The sequence below is a fragment of the Lontra canadensis genome, unplaced genomic scaffold (assembly GCF_010015895.1).
Source record: "Lontra canadensis isolate GAN:19392208 unplaced genomic scaffold, GSC_riverotter_1.0 scaffold177, whole genome shotgun sequence".
NCBI classification, from domain to species: domain Eukaryota; kingdom Metazoa; phylum Chordata; class Mammalia; order Carnivora; family Mustelidae; genus Lontra; species Lontra canadensis.
Genome location: NW_022631171.1, coordinates 84,377 through 100,075, shown reverse-complemented (window position 1 = coordinate 100,075; position 15,699 = coordinate 84,377). Strand labels below are relative to the sequence as shown.

The following is a 15,699-nucleotide window of genomic DNA, read 5'->3' as shown; positions in this document are numbered from 1 at the left end:
AGAGGAAATACAGGAATGTTAGGGAAGGACTCCCTGAGAAAGTGACACTGAGGGACGCCTGGGCAGCTCAGTTGGTTAAGCAACTACCTTTGGTCTGGGTCATGATCTCAGGATCCTGGGCCTGCTTCTTCTTCTGCCTATTGCTCCCCTTGCTTGCGAGCTCTCTCTTTCTGACAGATAAAGAAAGAAAGAAAGAAAGACCGACCCTGAAATGGAGACCTGAAGGAAAAACAGGATTTTAAAGATCTGAATTGAGTTGAAGTATTTCCAGTGCTTCCCTGCAGATTCTGTGTAATCTCTACATAATCCTAAAAAGATCCAGCTTCTTTGGGGTGCCTGGGTGGCTCAGTGTGTTAAGGCCTCTGCCTTCAGCTCAGGTCATGATCCCAGGGTCCTGGGATCGAGCCCCGCATCGAGCCCCGCATCCGGCTCTCTGCTTGGCAGGGAGCCTGCTTCCCTTCCTCTCTCTCTGCCTGTCTCTCTGCCTACTTGTGATCTCTCTCTGTCAAATAAATAAATAAAAATCTTAAAAAAAAAAAAAAAAAGAACCAGCTTCTTTTACCCTCACTATAAATCTATTAAAAGACCTAAATGTTTATTAAATTAAAAAGTAATCATGTAATGAGGACAAGATTAAATCTCTCTTCTCCCACAGAGAATATCTGCATCATTTACATCTTATTACAATTACTTGAGAATTTGGAAGAGGACCAAATGAAAGGACAGAGATATAACAGCAAAGAGGAGACACTGAAAAACAGAAGGGAATTAAAGATTGAATAATTTAAAATACAAAATACTTCAGAAAGTTCAAATAAAGTATCAGCACTGTCCATTTAGCACAATAATCTGGAGGTCCCTATTAACCTGTTTGCAATTTCAGTAGAGAAGAATAGTAGGCAGAAATGAGGGTATAGATTGTGGACTTACTACAAAGAAGCTTGATAGAGAAGTAATGCTGCATGAGGGATTTGGGCTGGTTTAATTTATTAAGGAAGGGAGAGTATATTGGGTTTTCAATATCCTTGGTAGGACAAAAAGCAACTTGTTGAAACTTATTACTACAGACATAAGAAAGTATCAGTAACTTGTAATAGTATTTACTCCTGATACCTGCATACACATAACAAAGCTAATGTTAACACACTTACACTTATCACTAAGAAACAACACTGAATGCATACAAATTCTTAACCTCTACACTCTGGTATTTAACCTCTACACTTTTAAGGTATTAACCAATCTCTTCTGATCATTTCTTCCAACCTATAACTAAGAGAAGATGAGAAGTGAATTTTTTTCCCCCACAAGAAAGAGGTCAGAGAGACAAATAACATTTAAAACACTTTATTATTTAATAGATTAACACTCATATAGTTCAGTGATGTTTCTACATTCTAAGCTGTATTATATTTGTAAAGATGAATGACTACGGTAACTAAGAGAAGTTTAAGCACCCCTATATTCTTTATAGGCCTAGTAGTTTGTTTTGCTTACCAATTTTCTGGCAAAATCTCTCCACCACCTATTTTCTGTGTGCTGGTTACTATGCTGTGACTAATAAAATCAGCATCCTTCTTCTTCAATCTTGCCAGCTCCTACCTCCCCCCAAGGCATAAGAACCATTTAGTCTCTTAATTTTCACTTCTCTGCTGTATCTTGCTGGGTGTATAATACTGTAGCCTAAAAAAACCAAACAAGTGAAATGACTTGCCAAAGAAAAGATTCTCTCTGGGATATGCAGGAGTGTAAAATTAAAAAGCAAGTGGTAAAATTAAGTCCTTCTTAAACGTAACTTTCAGAAACCGGTTAAGTGTGAAGGAAACTAAAAATCCCTAATGCTTATCAGTAGTTCAATGTTTTGTTTTGTCAGTTTCCACGTGACAGCTGAAGGAGGGCAAACTTTGCTTCCTAATAGTATTTATTGTTTTGGTGCTCTTGAAAACAGTGATAATACTCATTTTTATGCAAACCCAATTCAAGAGTCCTCTGACACTGGTAGCACCTCTAAACTTTGACTCGTACCATAGATATCTGGATATTACAGGAATTTAGAGTATTATACAATTATTCTACGTGTAACTTTTGCTAACCACATTTTAATACTCAAAGCCTTGTGGCTTCAAGTCATCGCTTGTGAGTGTACATCTTCACAAATTCAGGATTCCACCGAAGTTGTTCCCCGCCCATTAGAGTGCTCATGCTACCCCACTCGAGAACAAACTCAGTATTTACAGAGCTGAAAATTGGTGGTCTTGCCGCTTACACCTTCATTCCAATCGACCAAACCTTAACTCTCTCCTCTCCTGGATGTTTTCTTTGCCTTACCTGGTCTGAGAAAAATTGTGCCGCCCCACACTTGCAGAGTTACCCGAGACACTTATCAGCTGCTCGCAGTCCCGGCGGTGGGGGTATGGAGGTGGTGGTAGTCTAGCCTGCAGGTACGTCATCCTTTTACAGACCCTGGCCGAGTGTGCGGGCAGACGACGAGCGCACGGAACCTCAGTGGACCCCGCTCCTCCGCGACAGGTTCAAAGAGATAAGTTATTTAACCTAGGGCTAATCCAAAGTTCGGTGGGGTCGGCCCAGCCCACGCCAGCTCGCTGTAGCAAGGAAAGTCAAGATCACTTTGGAGCAATGCGCGCCCGGACGACGGCTAGCACCGCAACAGGCCGCCCCAGCGTTCTCCTCGGGTCACTAGAGGACAGCCAAGTCACAGTCCAGCCGACGGCGACTATGGGCGGAGTCGCCCCCCCTTCCCGGGTGCCGGCCGACTTCCGGACCTGCGCGCGCGTCTCTGCGCCGGCAGGCAGCCCGGCGCACCCCTCCCCCCGCCCACCGTTTCCCGGCATGCTCCGCGGAGGAAGGGACGGAGTCGACAATAACAAACCCAACCGCGGCGGTGTCCGCGGCCCTGCCGAGCCCTCGGCGCTGCCTTGGGGTCCCCGAGTCGTTCCGGCCCCTCGGCTCTGACTGGCCGCGGCCCCCTGACCCCCGGCCCCCGACCCAGAGCCGAGGGGCCTGACAGCGTCCCCCCTCCGCCCCGACCCCTCCCTCCCGCCCGGAGTTCGGGGCCGCCACCGGCACCTGGGACACCGGCGGTTTTGTCGGTTGGCGGTGCCCGATGGGCGGTTGGTAGCCGCCGCCGACAACGAGGCGGTGGCGGAAGATGGTGCCAGGGGCTGCTGGCTCTGCTGCTGCCGTCGGCGGAGGAGGAGGTGCTGCCAGGTAAGTGCCGTCGCCGCCCGTGGCCCCTTCCCCCATCTGGCACCGGAGCCGCTCGGCGAGCCTGGGCACAGTGGGCCGGGAACGCCGGGGTCCCCACCGGGCCGAACGCCACCCGCTAGCAGGTTTGTGAGCCGGCGCATCCGGCCGCGGCAGGTGTTGCCCTGCGGCTGCCTCCCTGGCGCGACAGCCCCTGAAGAGACTCGCGGTTCGAGTCCAAGCGCCACAGGGCTACGGGAGGTGTGTGGCGGGCTCGCCCGGTGCAGGCCTACCTGCGGCTTCCTCGGCCGGGGCCGCCAGGGTCCCTCCGTGTACGCGCCCCGGGCCGAATTTCGGGAGTGGCCGAGGGGGACGGACGCCTAACCCACCGGGACGTACCCTCCCTTGTCGTCACCACTACCGGGCTTAGCCCTAATATTGTCTTTGACTTGGGAAACCGGAGAGAGGAATTGGGCCGAGGCCGAACTAAGCGCACAGCGGGAGGATCGGAGAGATGCCTTTGTCCCGACCCCGGAGTGCGAGGATCGGTATAAAGTTACTCCTAGGAATGACTCAGCCTCCGCCAGCCCCACCGATAGATTTGGGATGGGGTGTGTTTGCGGATTTCACAACTTCCTTAGTAGAAGCAGGAGAAATGGCAGCTTTTGAAGGGAATAGTTTCTTCCACCGCCTGGTGGATGTACTATGTTTATTGTTTATGGTTTCGTAATCTAGTCTTTTCCATCATGATTCTTTAAAGTGTTCGTGGTGTGTGCCTGCATACCAGGGAAGACTAATGTGCTCACTGTTGATAGAGTCTCCTTACTGCCTAAGTCCTTAAGCTAGATAACAATGTTTGCCTCGAGTTTACTGTACGTAGAGCAATGATTTGGGCCCTGTGAAAATGTGCTTATCGTTTTTATTGTATAGTTTCTAGGTTGTGTGTTGATGCTGATTGTATGATTTATCCGAAGGGTTGGAAAGTTAGCAACTTAGGAGGAGACGACTTTATTATTTAAATAGACAAATCTGTGTTTAATCAGGAATCACATTATTATATTTCGGTATTTGATAAAAAGAGGGTCTTTCCCATTCTGGTAGGATATTACCATGAGAAGTACCATAAGGATTTTATTTTGGGGGTTATTTGGTTTGTAAGCTAGGTGGGGAGGTATTTTTGCTTTTTGTAGTTAATGTTGTAACAGAATGTGGCCCAAATGAACACATTTTCTCAGTAACATTCCTGTCGTGTTTTTTTTTTTTTTTTGATTTTAAGGTTGTGTTTAAAACCTAAAATAGTTTTATAAAAGAGATGCTTTATGTTGGTGTTTATGTTAAGAAATATCTGTTGGTGGAAATTAGATAGGGACTCAGTCCACTTTTTTAAAATAATTTTTTTTAGTCGATTTTAAATCTTTTATGTTAGTCACATTTAGTATTGATTATTGGCCTGGTTCTTCTGGTGTTGTTGGATGACAGGGAAGAAGGTGAAACAATACTCTTGTCTCAGAATTTTTCTGGCCCTTGCTAACAAATACAAGTTGAGAATGTATGGCAGATTGACTCTTAGCAAATCAAATTCGTAAGGTCCAGAAGGGCAGAGTACACAAGACCTTTGTTTTTGAAAAGCCACATTTCTGAGCCTAAATTTTTATTGTGTAAGCTTGAGAAGAGCTTTTATTTGGCTTCTGATTTTGAAACTGTCTTTAAATTTTCATGCATTCAGCAAACGTTTTAACACTTGCTGTATGCTTTACTTTGCAGATGTATGAAACTTATAAATGCTTTTTTAAACAGGAATATCTAGTAAAATGTTCTTTTTTGGATAATGCTGTTCTCTAACCCAAGTAAGCTTCTCATTTGTAGTATAGGTAATAGGGGCTGAAGAAACTCAAGTGAAAATCTAGCAGTCCCTTTCTACACACATTCATTCATACAGTTATTACTTAAAATATTGAACCAGTTATTACAAGGATCATGAGAATATGTAAGAAATTGTTTTTGCCTTATAATAGAAGATTGGGGTCCTGTATAAATATAATTACACTTTTGGAGCATTATTGCAAGTTTGAAAGAAGTTATGAAAGGGGATTTGGGTTTTTATGGAGTATAGGGGGATATTTTTAGAAGCATGATCTGACATGGATAAGTCATTTCACTTTTCCTTAAAAAGATGTCCTAGGGGCGCCTGGGGGGGCTCAGTGGGTTAAAGCCTCTGCCTTCAGCTCAGGTCATGGTCCCAGGGTTCTGGGATCGAGTCTTGCATCAGGCTCTCTGCTTGGCAGGGAGCCTGCTTCCTCCTCTCTCTCTGCCTGCCTCTCTGCCTACTTGTGATCTTTTGTCTGTCGAATAAATAAATAAAATCCATTAAAAAAAAAAGATGTCCTAGCCACCTCAACAAATTTTGGCTTAGGATTTATCATGTACCTACTATGTGCCAGGCACTGGTCAAGAAATGTTGGGAATTTGGCAGTGAACAAACCAAATCGTGCATTCAAGAAAAATGAGGAGTAAGAGATAAATGTTAGGAAGAAAAACAAAACAAAACAAAACACACACACACACACACACACACACACACCACACCACCCCCCCAAGGGAGGAGATGAGTATCAGGATTGGGAGGTTTAGATAAAGTGGCCAAGGAAGTCTTCACTGGTTGGTAACTTTGGAATAAAGACCCAGGAGAAGTGAGAAGGCTGCTGTGTGACTGGGCAAGAACATTCTTGGCAGCAGGAATAGTAAATAGGAAGGTTCTGGAATAATTGGCATATACATGAAAAAGTGAAAAGGTTACTCAGGGTGTACTAATAGAAATGAGGGGGCTCTGAGAATGGTGATAGGGCTCTACAGATACTCAGGGTTTTGGGGTAATAGTAAGGAAACAGTCATGTACTGTAACCCTGCGTGTGCAAAGGCATAAAAGTTTGTTCCAGGAAACCCAGCAAGGCCAGAAGGCAGCTTGTACCTAACATTCATTTATATTTTCAAGAAATGTTAAACCCCTGCAATACATAATTTTAGCTCCTTCAATAATGAATAAGAACTTTGTGTGTAAAGCTTTATTTCTAAGAATGTAGGAAATTTTGAACTATGGGAAATTTTTAAAAAGATAGATTGCAAATGCTGGCTACTTTCAGACACGGGTAGATATACTGCTAGAGAGGCAGATTGTAGAGTGCTAGGTTGAAGAGGTATACTTAGTGTTGTAGATAAAAGTATGTAAATTTTAATTATCACATTTCTGATTTGTTTATTATTGTGAGCCTAATAAACCTAATTGCCTATAAGCAGATCTGTTGTGTGGTCCCTGAGAGGGTGACATTTCTTTGCATCCCTCAGTGAAGTTGAGGTCCTTTTTAATTACTTCTTCCTAATATGTGAGTGCCTTCATGCACCCGTTCTTTCATTGGTTTGTTTCATTCACAGCTGTTCAGTGAGTACCCTGAGGATTATGGAATGACACCCCATACTCTTCACACTCCCATGTTTTTGCTCTTTTGAATTCTCATACTTTATTGACTTGTAATTATGTTAAGGTAGGAAAATAATTGTGACTCATTTCCATTTCTTGTTAATGGTTTGGGTGTATACTTATTATTTTTCCCTCATTCTACACATAACAATTGATCAGCAACTGTCCAGAAAATCTGTTGAAATATTAGTCAGATCAGTACCATACTGTTAATATATCCATGGTTGTTTTAGCCGTTATTCTGCGAATTTGAGTTGTACACATCCTTTTTTTGATATTGCTGTATGTTTACATATGGTTTGATAGAATTAAGCTAGTTCAATATTTGCTATATATAATTTTGATTTCATTTTTAAACCAAATCATTATAAAATGAAACATAGAACTATAACACTTTTGCTATAGACATAATTAGGTGAATATTAGGAGTTTAGAAAACCTGAGTTCACATTTAAAGGGAGTATCATAACTTGATCTCGCCATTCCTTAAAAATTACACCATGCACAGTCCTGAATGTTATATTTCAGCTGGTGACAATAATACAGGAAAAAATGGTTGTGGCTTCCATAATTGGTATAATTTGGAGGCAGGAGAGCTGTTTTCTAGCAAATTTGACTTAAATTCATCTAAATGGCTTTTTTTTTTTTAATTTCTGGTAAGCAGAAGTTATCAAATGACATAGCATGTATGAAAAAACATGTTTAAATACAATAATACTTACAAAGGGAATTAAGTTTTTATGAAAGAGACTAATTCAGAATAACAAATCTATTGATATTCTGTATTGGGGCTTTTTTTTTTTTTTAGATTGTTTACTAATACTCCAAATTCAAGTTATCTAAGTCATGCATTTTACATAATTTTTATGAATGGCAGGACAGCAAGATGTGTAATACATTTATATGTATTGATGGAAAGATTCCCACATTATGTTACTCAGCTCAAACAAGGTATATAGCAGTATGCATAATGTTTTCTCATTTTTGTAAAACCAAACTGTCCGTATATACACATATGTTTTTTTTCTGTATATGCAGGAAAAAAACCTAAAGCCAAACTACTAAAAGTATTCCTGTTTGCATTCTTTAGGTGCTATCTTATATGAAGTTGCTTGTCTACTTGGAGCTTCATTTTGGAGGCTCTGAACTTCTATGGAAAAAGTTCTCTTTGGGGAAATGTGAGGAAAATGACCTACTCTTCTTTTTTTTCTTTTGTTTTCCTCTTGGCAGAGAAAAAGGGTAAGATCAGATGGAAATAATCTGATTTGGAGGCTTTGAAGTCCAGTTTTCAGTCCTCTGGGTAACCTAGATGTTGCATTTGTGGTGAACATTTTCATTGATGCAGCACGGTTACCCCTCAGTGAGGTCAAATTGCAATTTCCAGAATTGCAAATCAAACAAAATTATTCCTAATTCTTGTTCTTTTTCTATGAAACTTTGGTTTTATCTATTCTGCTGGGCCTGAAAACTACTTGTGGAGACTTGTAATCCCAGCACCTAAGCACAGTTTCTGGCTTATGTTGGATATTTAACAAATAGAGAGTGAATAATGACTGAATGTGTTCAGTTTGGGAAGTCAGAAATTGAGGTTTTTCCCTTTGTTTTCTCCATAAGGAAGCTAGGTCTTTTTTTTTTAATTTTTTATTTATTATTTATTTGATAGAGATCACAAGTAGGCAGAGAGGAAGGGAAGCAGGCTCCCTGCCGAGCAGAGAGCCAGAGCCGGATGCAGGGCTGGATCCCAGGACCCTGGGATCATGACCTGAGCCGAAGGCAGAGGCCTTAACCCACTGAGCCACCCACGCGCCCTAAGGAAGCTAGTTCTAAATTTTGAATAGTTGACTGTAAACTGGAACAGTTGACTTAATCATTATGGTAGCCATCTCTCAAAAAGGAAATTGTAAATTAATCTCCAGTTGACAAATCGGGTAGACAGTGTTTTTCACGAGTGTAGTCTCAGATGGTTTGATATCTCCCATCTCCCCCTCATTTATAGCTGACTGTATCCCAAGAGGATCCAGGTGGAACAAATGTCCTTCTATGATGTGAGATTTTTTTTTCTTCTGATAATTCCTACTACTTTATATAGCTAGTAAGAGCTCTGTAAATTCAGAGGGAAAAGAGTGGGCCACCTGTGGTTAGGTTAGAACCAGAAGTGCTAACAGAACCATGTTTTTGGACCATAGTTGGCTGAGTAAAATTCATAATAATAGAAATTGGGGGACTTGTATCTGGCAGAGCTATATGAAGTGAGAGAATATAAATTTCCTGTAAAGAAGTAGTTGGAGATATTTCTAGAAAGGTAAACTAGAGTGTAATTGTGAAGTCCATGAATGTTGGAGTTTAAAGTTATAATAGCCACCATCTTTAGAGCTTTTATTTTAGTCCTTGCACAGTAAAGGAGTCTGAAATAAACTCTGTAAAAGGTATCCTTTCAGTCTGTGGATTATAAACTGATGTTTACAGGTTGTCTGAGCCTCACTGGGAGAGATGGGATTCACAGAAGGGTAAATCTTGCTTCAAAGTCTGCCCTTTAAATGTTAATGTAGCTTTAAGCCAGAGTTGGCAAATTCACGTTCTTAAAGGAGCAGACAGATAATGAAATTCAGTGAAACTGTGAAGTACTATACTGATGTCACAGAAGAGAGCTGCAAAAAACCAAGCTACAGAGCATGGTAGGCCATTGATTTGTGTTTTGCTGTAGGCAACTATGAAGCTCTGGGGAAGATTTTTGAGGAGGGATGCAGCCTGATGACAGTGGTTTTAACTGGTAGGAATGCTCAGGAAGACTTGGAGCAAGATGGAGATTTAAAGGCAGCGAGAAGAGTTTCCAGGCTCTAAAATAAGAGTTATGTCATTGGAAAATGAAGGATTGAACTCTAGAGGAAAAATGGGTAGGCTTTAGGAAAAACTGAAGTTCTGAAAAACGGGAAAATGATAGCTTTTTTGACAAAAGAAGTTGGGGAACAGTTTTAAAGGAAAAGCACTGAATTGAAATGTGGTTATGTCAAGTTTGTGGTAACAACATGATTGCTAATGGGAGATACTTAGCATCAGGTGAGTGCTAGTCCTGTGCCTGGGGGTGGAGATCTGAATTAAACAACAGTAACTGATGTCTGTATTGCACTTCAATTTGCATAACTCTCTAGTTTATACTTAGATTCTTTACATTTTCACAACAACCATGAGATAGGGAGTGTCTTTTGTAGTCCAAATAATTTTAAGTTTAGGAGTGCCTGGCTGGCTCAGTCTGTGGAGCGTATGACTCCTGAAATTGGCATGAGTTTGAGCCCCATGTTGGGTGTAAAGCTTACTTAAGAAAAAAAATCTTGGGACGTCTAGGTGGCTCAGTCGTTTAGCGGCTGCCTTTGGCTCAGGTCCTGATTCCAGGGTCCTGGGATCGAGCTCCGCACCTGCCTTTCTGCTCAGTGGGGAGCCTGCTTCTCCCTTTCCCATTCCCCCTGCTTGTGTTCCCTCTCTTGCTGTGTCTTCTATCAAATAAATAAATAAAATCTTTAAAAATAAGAATAAAAAAAAAGGTAAAAAATCTTTTTTTAAATAAAAAAATATTTAAAAAGAAGTAATTTAAGGTTGATGAGGTTAATCAGGGTCACATAGTCAATAGTGAGGATAGGACTTAAATAGTGATTGATTCCCAATCTCATGTTCTTTTCATAGTCCTGTTTTTTTCCCTCTTACATGTAGTAAAGATAACATTTCGAGAACTAAATATGAATGGCCATGTAGGAAAGATGTAGAGTCGGAAGACATTATCTAAACTGGGATGGCAGATTCGAGGCTAGAATGGGAGCAGCAGATGGTGGTCATTGTCTTGTTCTTTTAGTGGACCAACTCTTCTAGGGCACCGAATTTCAGGTTCTTTATTTCTTTGTGATGCATAAAGTGTTGTCTTTTTTCTTTTTCAAAATTGAAATAAGTATCTTTACCTCTGATTATAAATGTGATTTTTAAGGAGATCAGAGAAAATGATAGTCCTGCATCCAGAAATAGCCATTATAAAAAGATTGATGTTAAATTGTTCATAATTCCAGTTAGTTAACCTAGTGTTATTAGTTTCAGATGGTACAGTGTAGTGATTCAATGATTCCATGTATCATGCAGTGCTCATCGTGATATGTGTACTCCCTAATCCCATCACCTATTTAACCCATCTCCCCAACTCCCTTCCCTCTGATGACCAACGGTTCTTTAGTTAATCCATTTTTTGTTTTTCTTCTTTTTTACCCCCTCTATCTTCACTTGTTTTGTTTCTTAAATTCCATGTATGAGTGAAATCATACGGTATTTGTGTCCTTCTGTTATACTCTCTAGCTCCATCCATGTCATTGCAAATGGCAAGATTTCATTCTTTTTCATAGCTGAGTAATAATCTTGGTGGGGTGTGTGTGTGTGTCTGTGTCTGTCTGTCTGTGTATACCACATCTTTTTCCTTTCATCAATTGATGGACATGTGGGCTCCTTCCATAATTTGGCTATTGTAAATAATGCTGTTGTAAACATGGGGTGCATGCATCCCTTTCAGTTAGTGTTTTTATATTTTGGGGGTAAATACCCAGTAGTGCAGTTGCTGAATTGTAGTTCTGTTTTTAACTTTTTGAGGAACCTCCATGCTGTTTTCCATAGTGGCTGCTCCAGTTTGCATTCCCACAGACAGTGCAGGAGTGTTCTTTTGTTTCTGCATCCTGTTCAACTCTTGTTACTTGTGCTTTTGATTTTAACCGTTCTGACAGGTGGGAGATATTATCTCATTGTACTTTTGTTTGCATTTCTCTGATGGTAAGTGATATGAACATCTTTTCATGTGTCAGTTGGCCATCTGTATGTCTTATTTGGAGAAATGTCTGTTCATGTCTTCTGCCTGTTTTTTATTTTAATTTATTTGTTTTTTGGGAGTTGAGTTTTGTAAGTTCTTTATATATTTTGGATATTAACCCTTTATCACATATGTCATTTGCAGATACCTTCCATTCCATAGTTGCCTTTTAGTTTTGTTGATTGTCTCCTTCACTGTACAGAAGTTTTTATTTTGATGGAGTCCCAATAGTTTACTTTTGCTTTTGTTTCCTTTGCTTCAGGAGACATAGCTGGAAAATATAGTCCAGACTTTTTTAATGATTCAGACTTTTTTAATGCTTGTATTATATGTACTTCCTCACCATTAGTTAATAAAATAACAATAAAATCCACAAACAGAATCACATATACTGTAACTTATTTTTCTTACTGAATAATAAATATATCACTAATCAGTATGTATCGAGCTAACATTTTTAAATATCTAAATAATGTCATATAGCTGCACCATCATTTATTTGACCAATAATGATTGACAGTTTTCTGATTTTTCATTGTTAAAAATAATTCATTGGATATATGCCTTTGTATATTTGTCTGTTTAATTGCTTCCAATATATTTTCAAAGATATAATTGTTGGTTTGTACATTTTAATTTGCACAGTTTAAATTTTGATACATACTGCCAGATTAAATCTCTTCATAAGTTGTACAGCTTTCTTTTTTTTTTTTTAAGATTTCATTTATTTATTTGTCAGAGAGAGGGAGAGCATAAGCGGGGTGGGGGGAGTAGCAGGCAGAGACAGAGGGAGAAGCAGGCTCCCCGCTTCTCAATCCTAGGACTCAATCCCAGGACCCCAGGATCATGACCGGAGCCAAAGGCAGACGCTTAACAGACTGAGCTACCCACGCTTCCCTGGATTTCTGTTCTTGTTAAGACTGCCAGTGTGCTCGTTGTGAGATAACAAGAATCAACACTGTTCATTTCAGTCATTATAGAAGTAACCTAAAGGGTAAAAACTGATGGCATTTCTGATAAAGTTTATTTTTCTGTATGCTGTAGATAGCCATTTGTCATAGTACTATTGCTTCAACCATTTATCCTTTCCCCCAATTTGAAATTCTACTCTTATTTTTTATCTGCACGTGTGTATATGAAGATATATTTGTATCGGTTTTGTTCCGCAAGTTATCTATCTAATGGGCCAGAATCCCAGTTTTAGTAACTGGTTAGACTATGTTTGACATGTTTCGATAAATGTTCTCTCCTATAATGTCTGTTTCACTTCCCAAATATACATGTATGTACATTTATAAGTATTTATAATGGCCACTTATTACTGGCTTAATGGACAGAAACTACAAACATTTTTAGGCAAAGGACCACATAATAATTTTAAGAGAATGTGTCATTATTGAGTTACTAACCTGTTGCTTTTAATTTTAAATTGGGCTAGCTTGTGTCATACTATTCATTTTATAAAATGAGTTTTACATAGAAAATGAGCATTGTGGCAAATTTTAGAAAATCTTGACTATTTGGTGAAAAGTAATACCATGTATGTACTTATGTACTAAGGCTGAAATTTTGTCATAAAGTTAATTTCTAATTCAGCAGCAGTTGACTTATATGGTGGTACTTTACCATTGCATGTAAGAATTTAGTTCTAGATCATTTAGATGCTGTCCACTTAGAAATTTGATAGATTTTATGTAAGTTAAGGGAAAATGTGCTTAATTAGCAATCCCAACTTCCTAAGTTGATGAAAGGGTTAGCTCTTTTTAATGTTTATTTTTTCAAGGAAGTTTGTGTTTTGCTAAGCTTATCCTCTTAAATTTTAGCAAATATAATCGAGGATGTTAAATCATTGGTTTTTACCAGTAACTCAATTTTACATAAGCTTTTTTCGGTATTTTTTTGAAACAACACCTCCTTTTTGTGAACTTTTGCCCATTCCTTCTCGATACAACTTTTGTATACCTCTATAATATGTATTGCATTGTAGTGTCATATTCATTTTATGTGACTAAGTTCCTTGAAAGGAGATAGCATATACTTTATTTTTTTTTAATCTTTAGAAACTTGCGCATTAAATAAGTTAGAACGAGTTTAATGTAAACCAGTCTGAGATTTTATAAAAACCTGGAGAAATTAACCAGTCTGCCCTTTCAATTTTTAGGTGAGGAAATGAGATTTGGTGAAATTAGGCTCTCAAAGACACAGAAGTAAAGAATGTGAATCTAGGAGTAAAACCTAGATCTATTTTATTTCTGTTCCAGTATTTTTTCAGGACGGATTCTCTTCATTTTCAGGATGACCAAATGTGTGTGTGGTTACTATTAGTAATGCCCCCTTTTTTGCTTAATGTTTTAACAATTATATAGCAAGGAGTGAATTCAGCTTTGTTGGATATATGAATTGTACATTCTTTTTTTTTTTTTTTTTTTTTTAGATTTTTAAAAAAATTTATTTATTTGACACAGAGCGATCACAAGTAGGCAGAGAGGCAGGCAGAGTGAGAGGGAAGCAGGCTCCCTGCTGAGCAGAGCGCATGATGTGGGGCTCGATCCCAGGACCCTGAGACCATGACCTGAGCCGAAGGCAGAGGCTTTAACCCACTGAGCCACCCAGGCGCCCCTAAATTGTACATTCTTATAAATAAAGTACTCCTGTGGATTCTCTTTGAGCCATTTTGTATTTCTGATTTCTCTATTGTGGTTCTTCCTCTAGTCCTTCTCCATAGCCTCATTTATTAACTGTCTAATGTCTTGGTAATAGGTGTAGAAGACACTGTGGTGTCTTGAAGAGAGGTGTAAGGCATGGACAAGTTTTCTCTAGCTGTTTACAATACAGTTTGGGGAATGTCAGGCATTTGGCACATGGGGAAAAATGTAGAGCAAGACATTTATTTACTTATGTTCTAGATATAGACACTAATATTTGATTAGCTGAAATTTTGAAATTGAGGGCCTTAAGTGCTTAAGGAAGATTGTTAACAGCCAGTAGATTGGTGAAGACTTTACAACAGGATGTTTGTGAGTGACATCATGGTCACAAAATGGAGGCAGTGTTGTGACATGAGTAAAGACACTAAAGACTAAGGCTTATTCATCTTTCATCAGGAGGTCATTTTAAATGATATGGAGCTTCATTAATGAGATGCAGAAAGCCAATATTGGATTGTTTACTCCAAGGGATTTATACAAGTAAATGTTATAAAGCGTTTTTAGTTGGGGAGAAGTAAAGTGACATTAAAATAAGACCTCAGATTTTTTAGTTGGTGGTGTCTTCCAGGGTTGATTTGAAATGAAACCCACTGGGTAGAAGGAGCTCAGTTAGGTTATTGTCAGAGCTTGGGTATGCAGTAGTAAGCACTGAATTAGATAGCTTAATTGGGAATAAGTGGGAAAGAGGAGTACAGAGACGAAAGAGTACTTATTCACATATGACATGGTAAAGTTGATTACCATTGGTGAACCCAAAAAGGTCAGTAGGAGAAATAACCTTGGAGATGTTTAAAGTAGAGATTATTACTATTTTTGTTTTTCTGTTTTTTAATTAAAGAGCCTGGGAATACCTTGGCTCTAAGGAAATTACCAATAGTTAGCTAGTTGGATGAGATCTCTCTCAATTAACTATTTGAACTGTTTTATTATTTACTTACAGCAAGTAGTATTTTTTTTTTTAAGAATTTTTTATTTATTTGACAGAGATCACAAGTAGGCAGACAGGCAGGCGGGGGGGTGGGGGGAGCAGGCTCCCTGCTGAGCAGAGAGCCCCATGCGGGGCTCCGTCCTAGGACCCTGGGATCATGACTTGAGCTGAAGGCAGAGGCTTTAACCCACTGAGCCACCCAGGCGCCCCTGCAAGTAGTGTTCTAAGAGTACTTTTGCTTGTGAGAGTCTATTCTCTCAATAGATGTTCTTGAATAGTTTCTGTTATGTAGCAAGAGTTACTGTCTGTTCCTAAGTAACATTTTGGAGTTTTATAATGTGCAGTTGGCTTTGTGCTAAATATTAAGCTCTTTGCATAGATATTTTAGTTGTTTTCCAAAAAGCTTTAGGAGATAGGTATTGCTAACATTCCCATTTTACACATTAGCAAACAGAAATCTAGATGTGTAGTGATGAGAAGGTTTTTTTTAACTCCACAAGTTTTTAGTTGATAATAAAGTCAGGTGACTCGTGGATTGTCTGGAGAACAT

The 15,699-nt window shown here is 39.5% G+C and overlaps 1 protein-coding gene across 6 annotated transcripts in view; it reads left to right on the top strand.

The window, feature by feature from the left end:
• The first annotated feature begins 3,119 nt into the window (after positions 1-3,119).
• Positions 3,120-15,699, top strand: part of RB1CC1 (RB1 inducible coiled-coil 1) — a 91,924-nt gene continuing 79,344 nt past the window's right edge. For 5 of the 6 annotated variants that reach the window (XM_032846603.1, XM_032846602.1, XM_032846599.1 and 2 more), the window contains exon 1: positions 3,120-3,228. The gene's annotated coding sequence lies outside the window, so the exon portion shown is untranslated. The remainder of the gene's footprint in view (positions 3,229-15,699) is intronic. The other variant, XM_032846601.1, reaches the window with a different exon arrangement.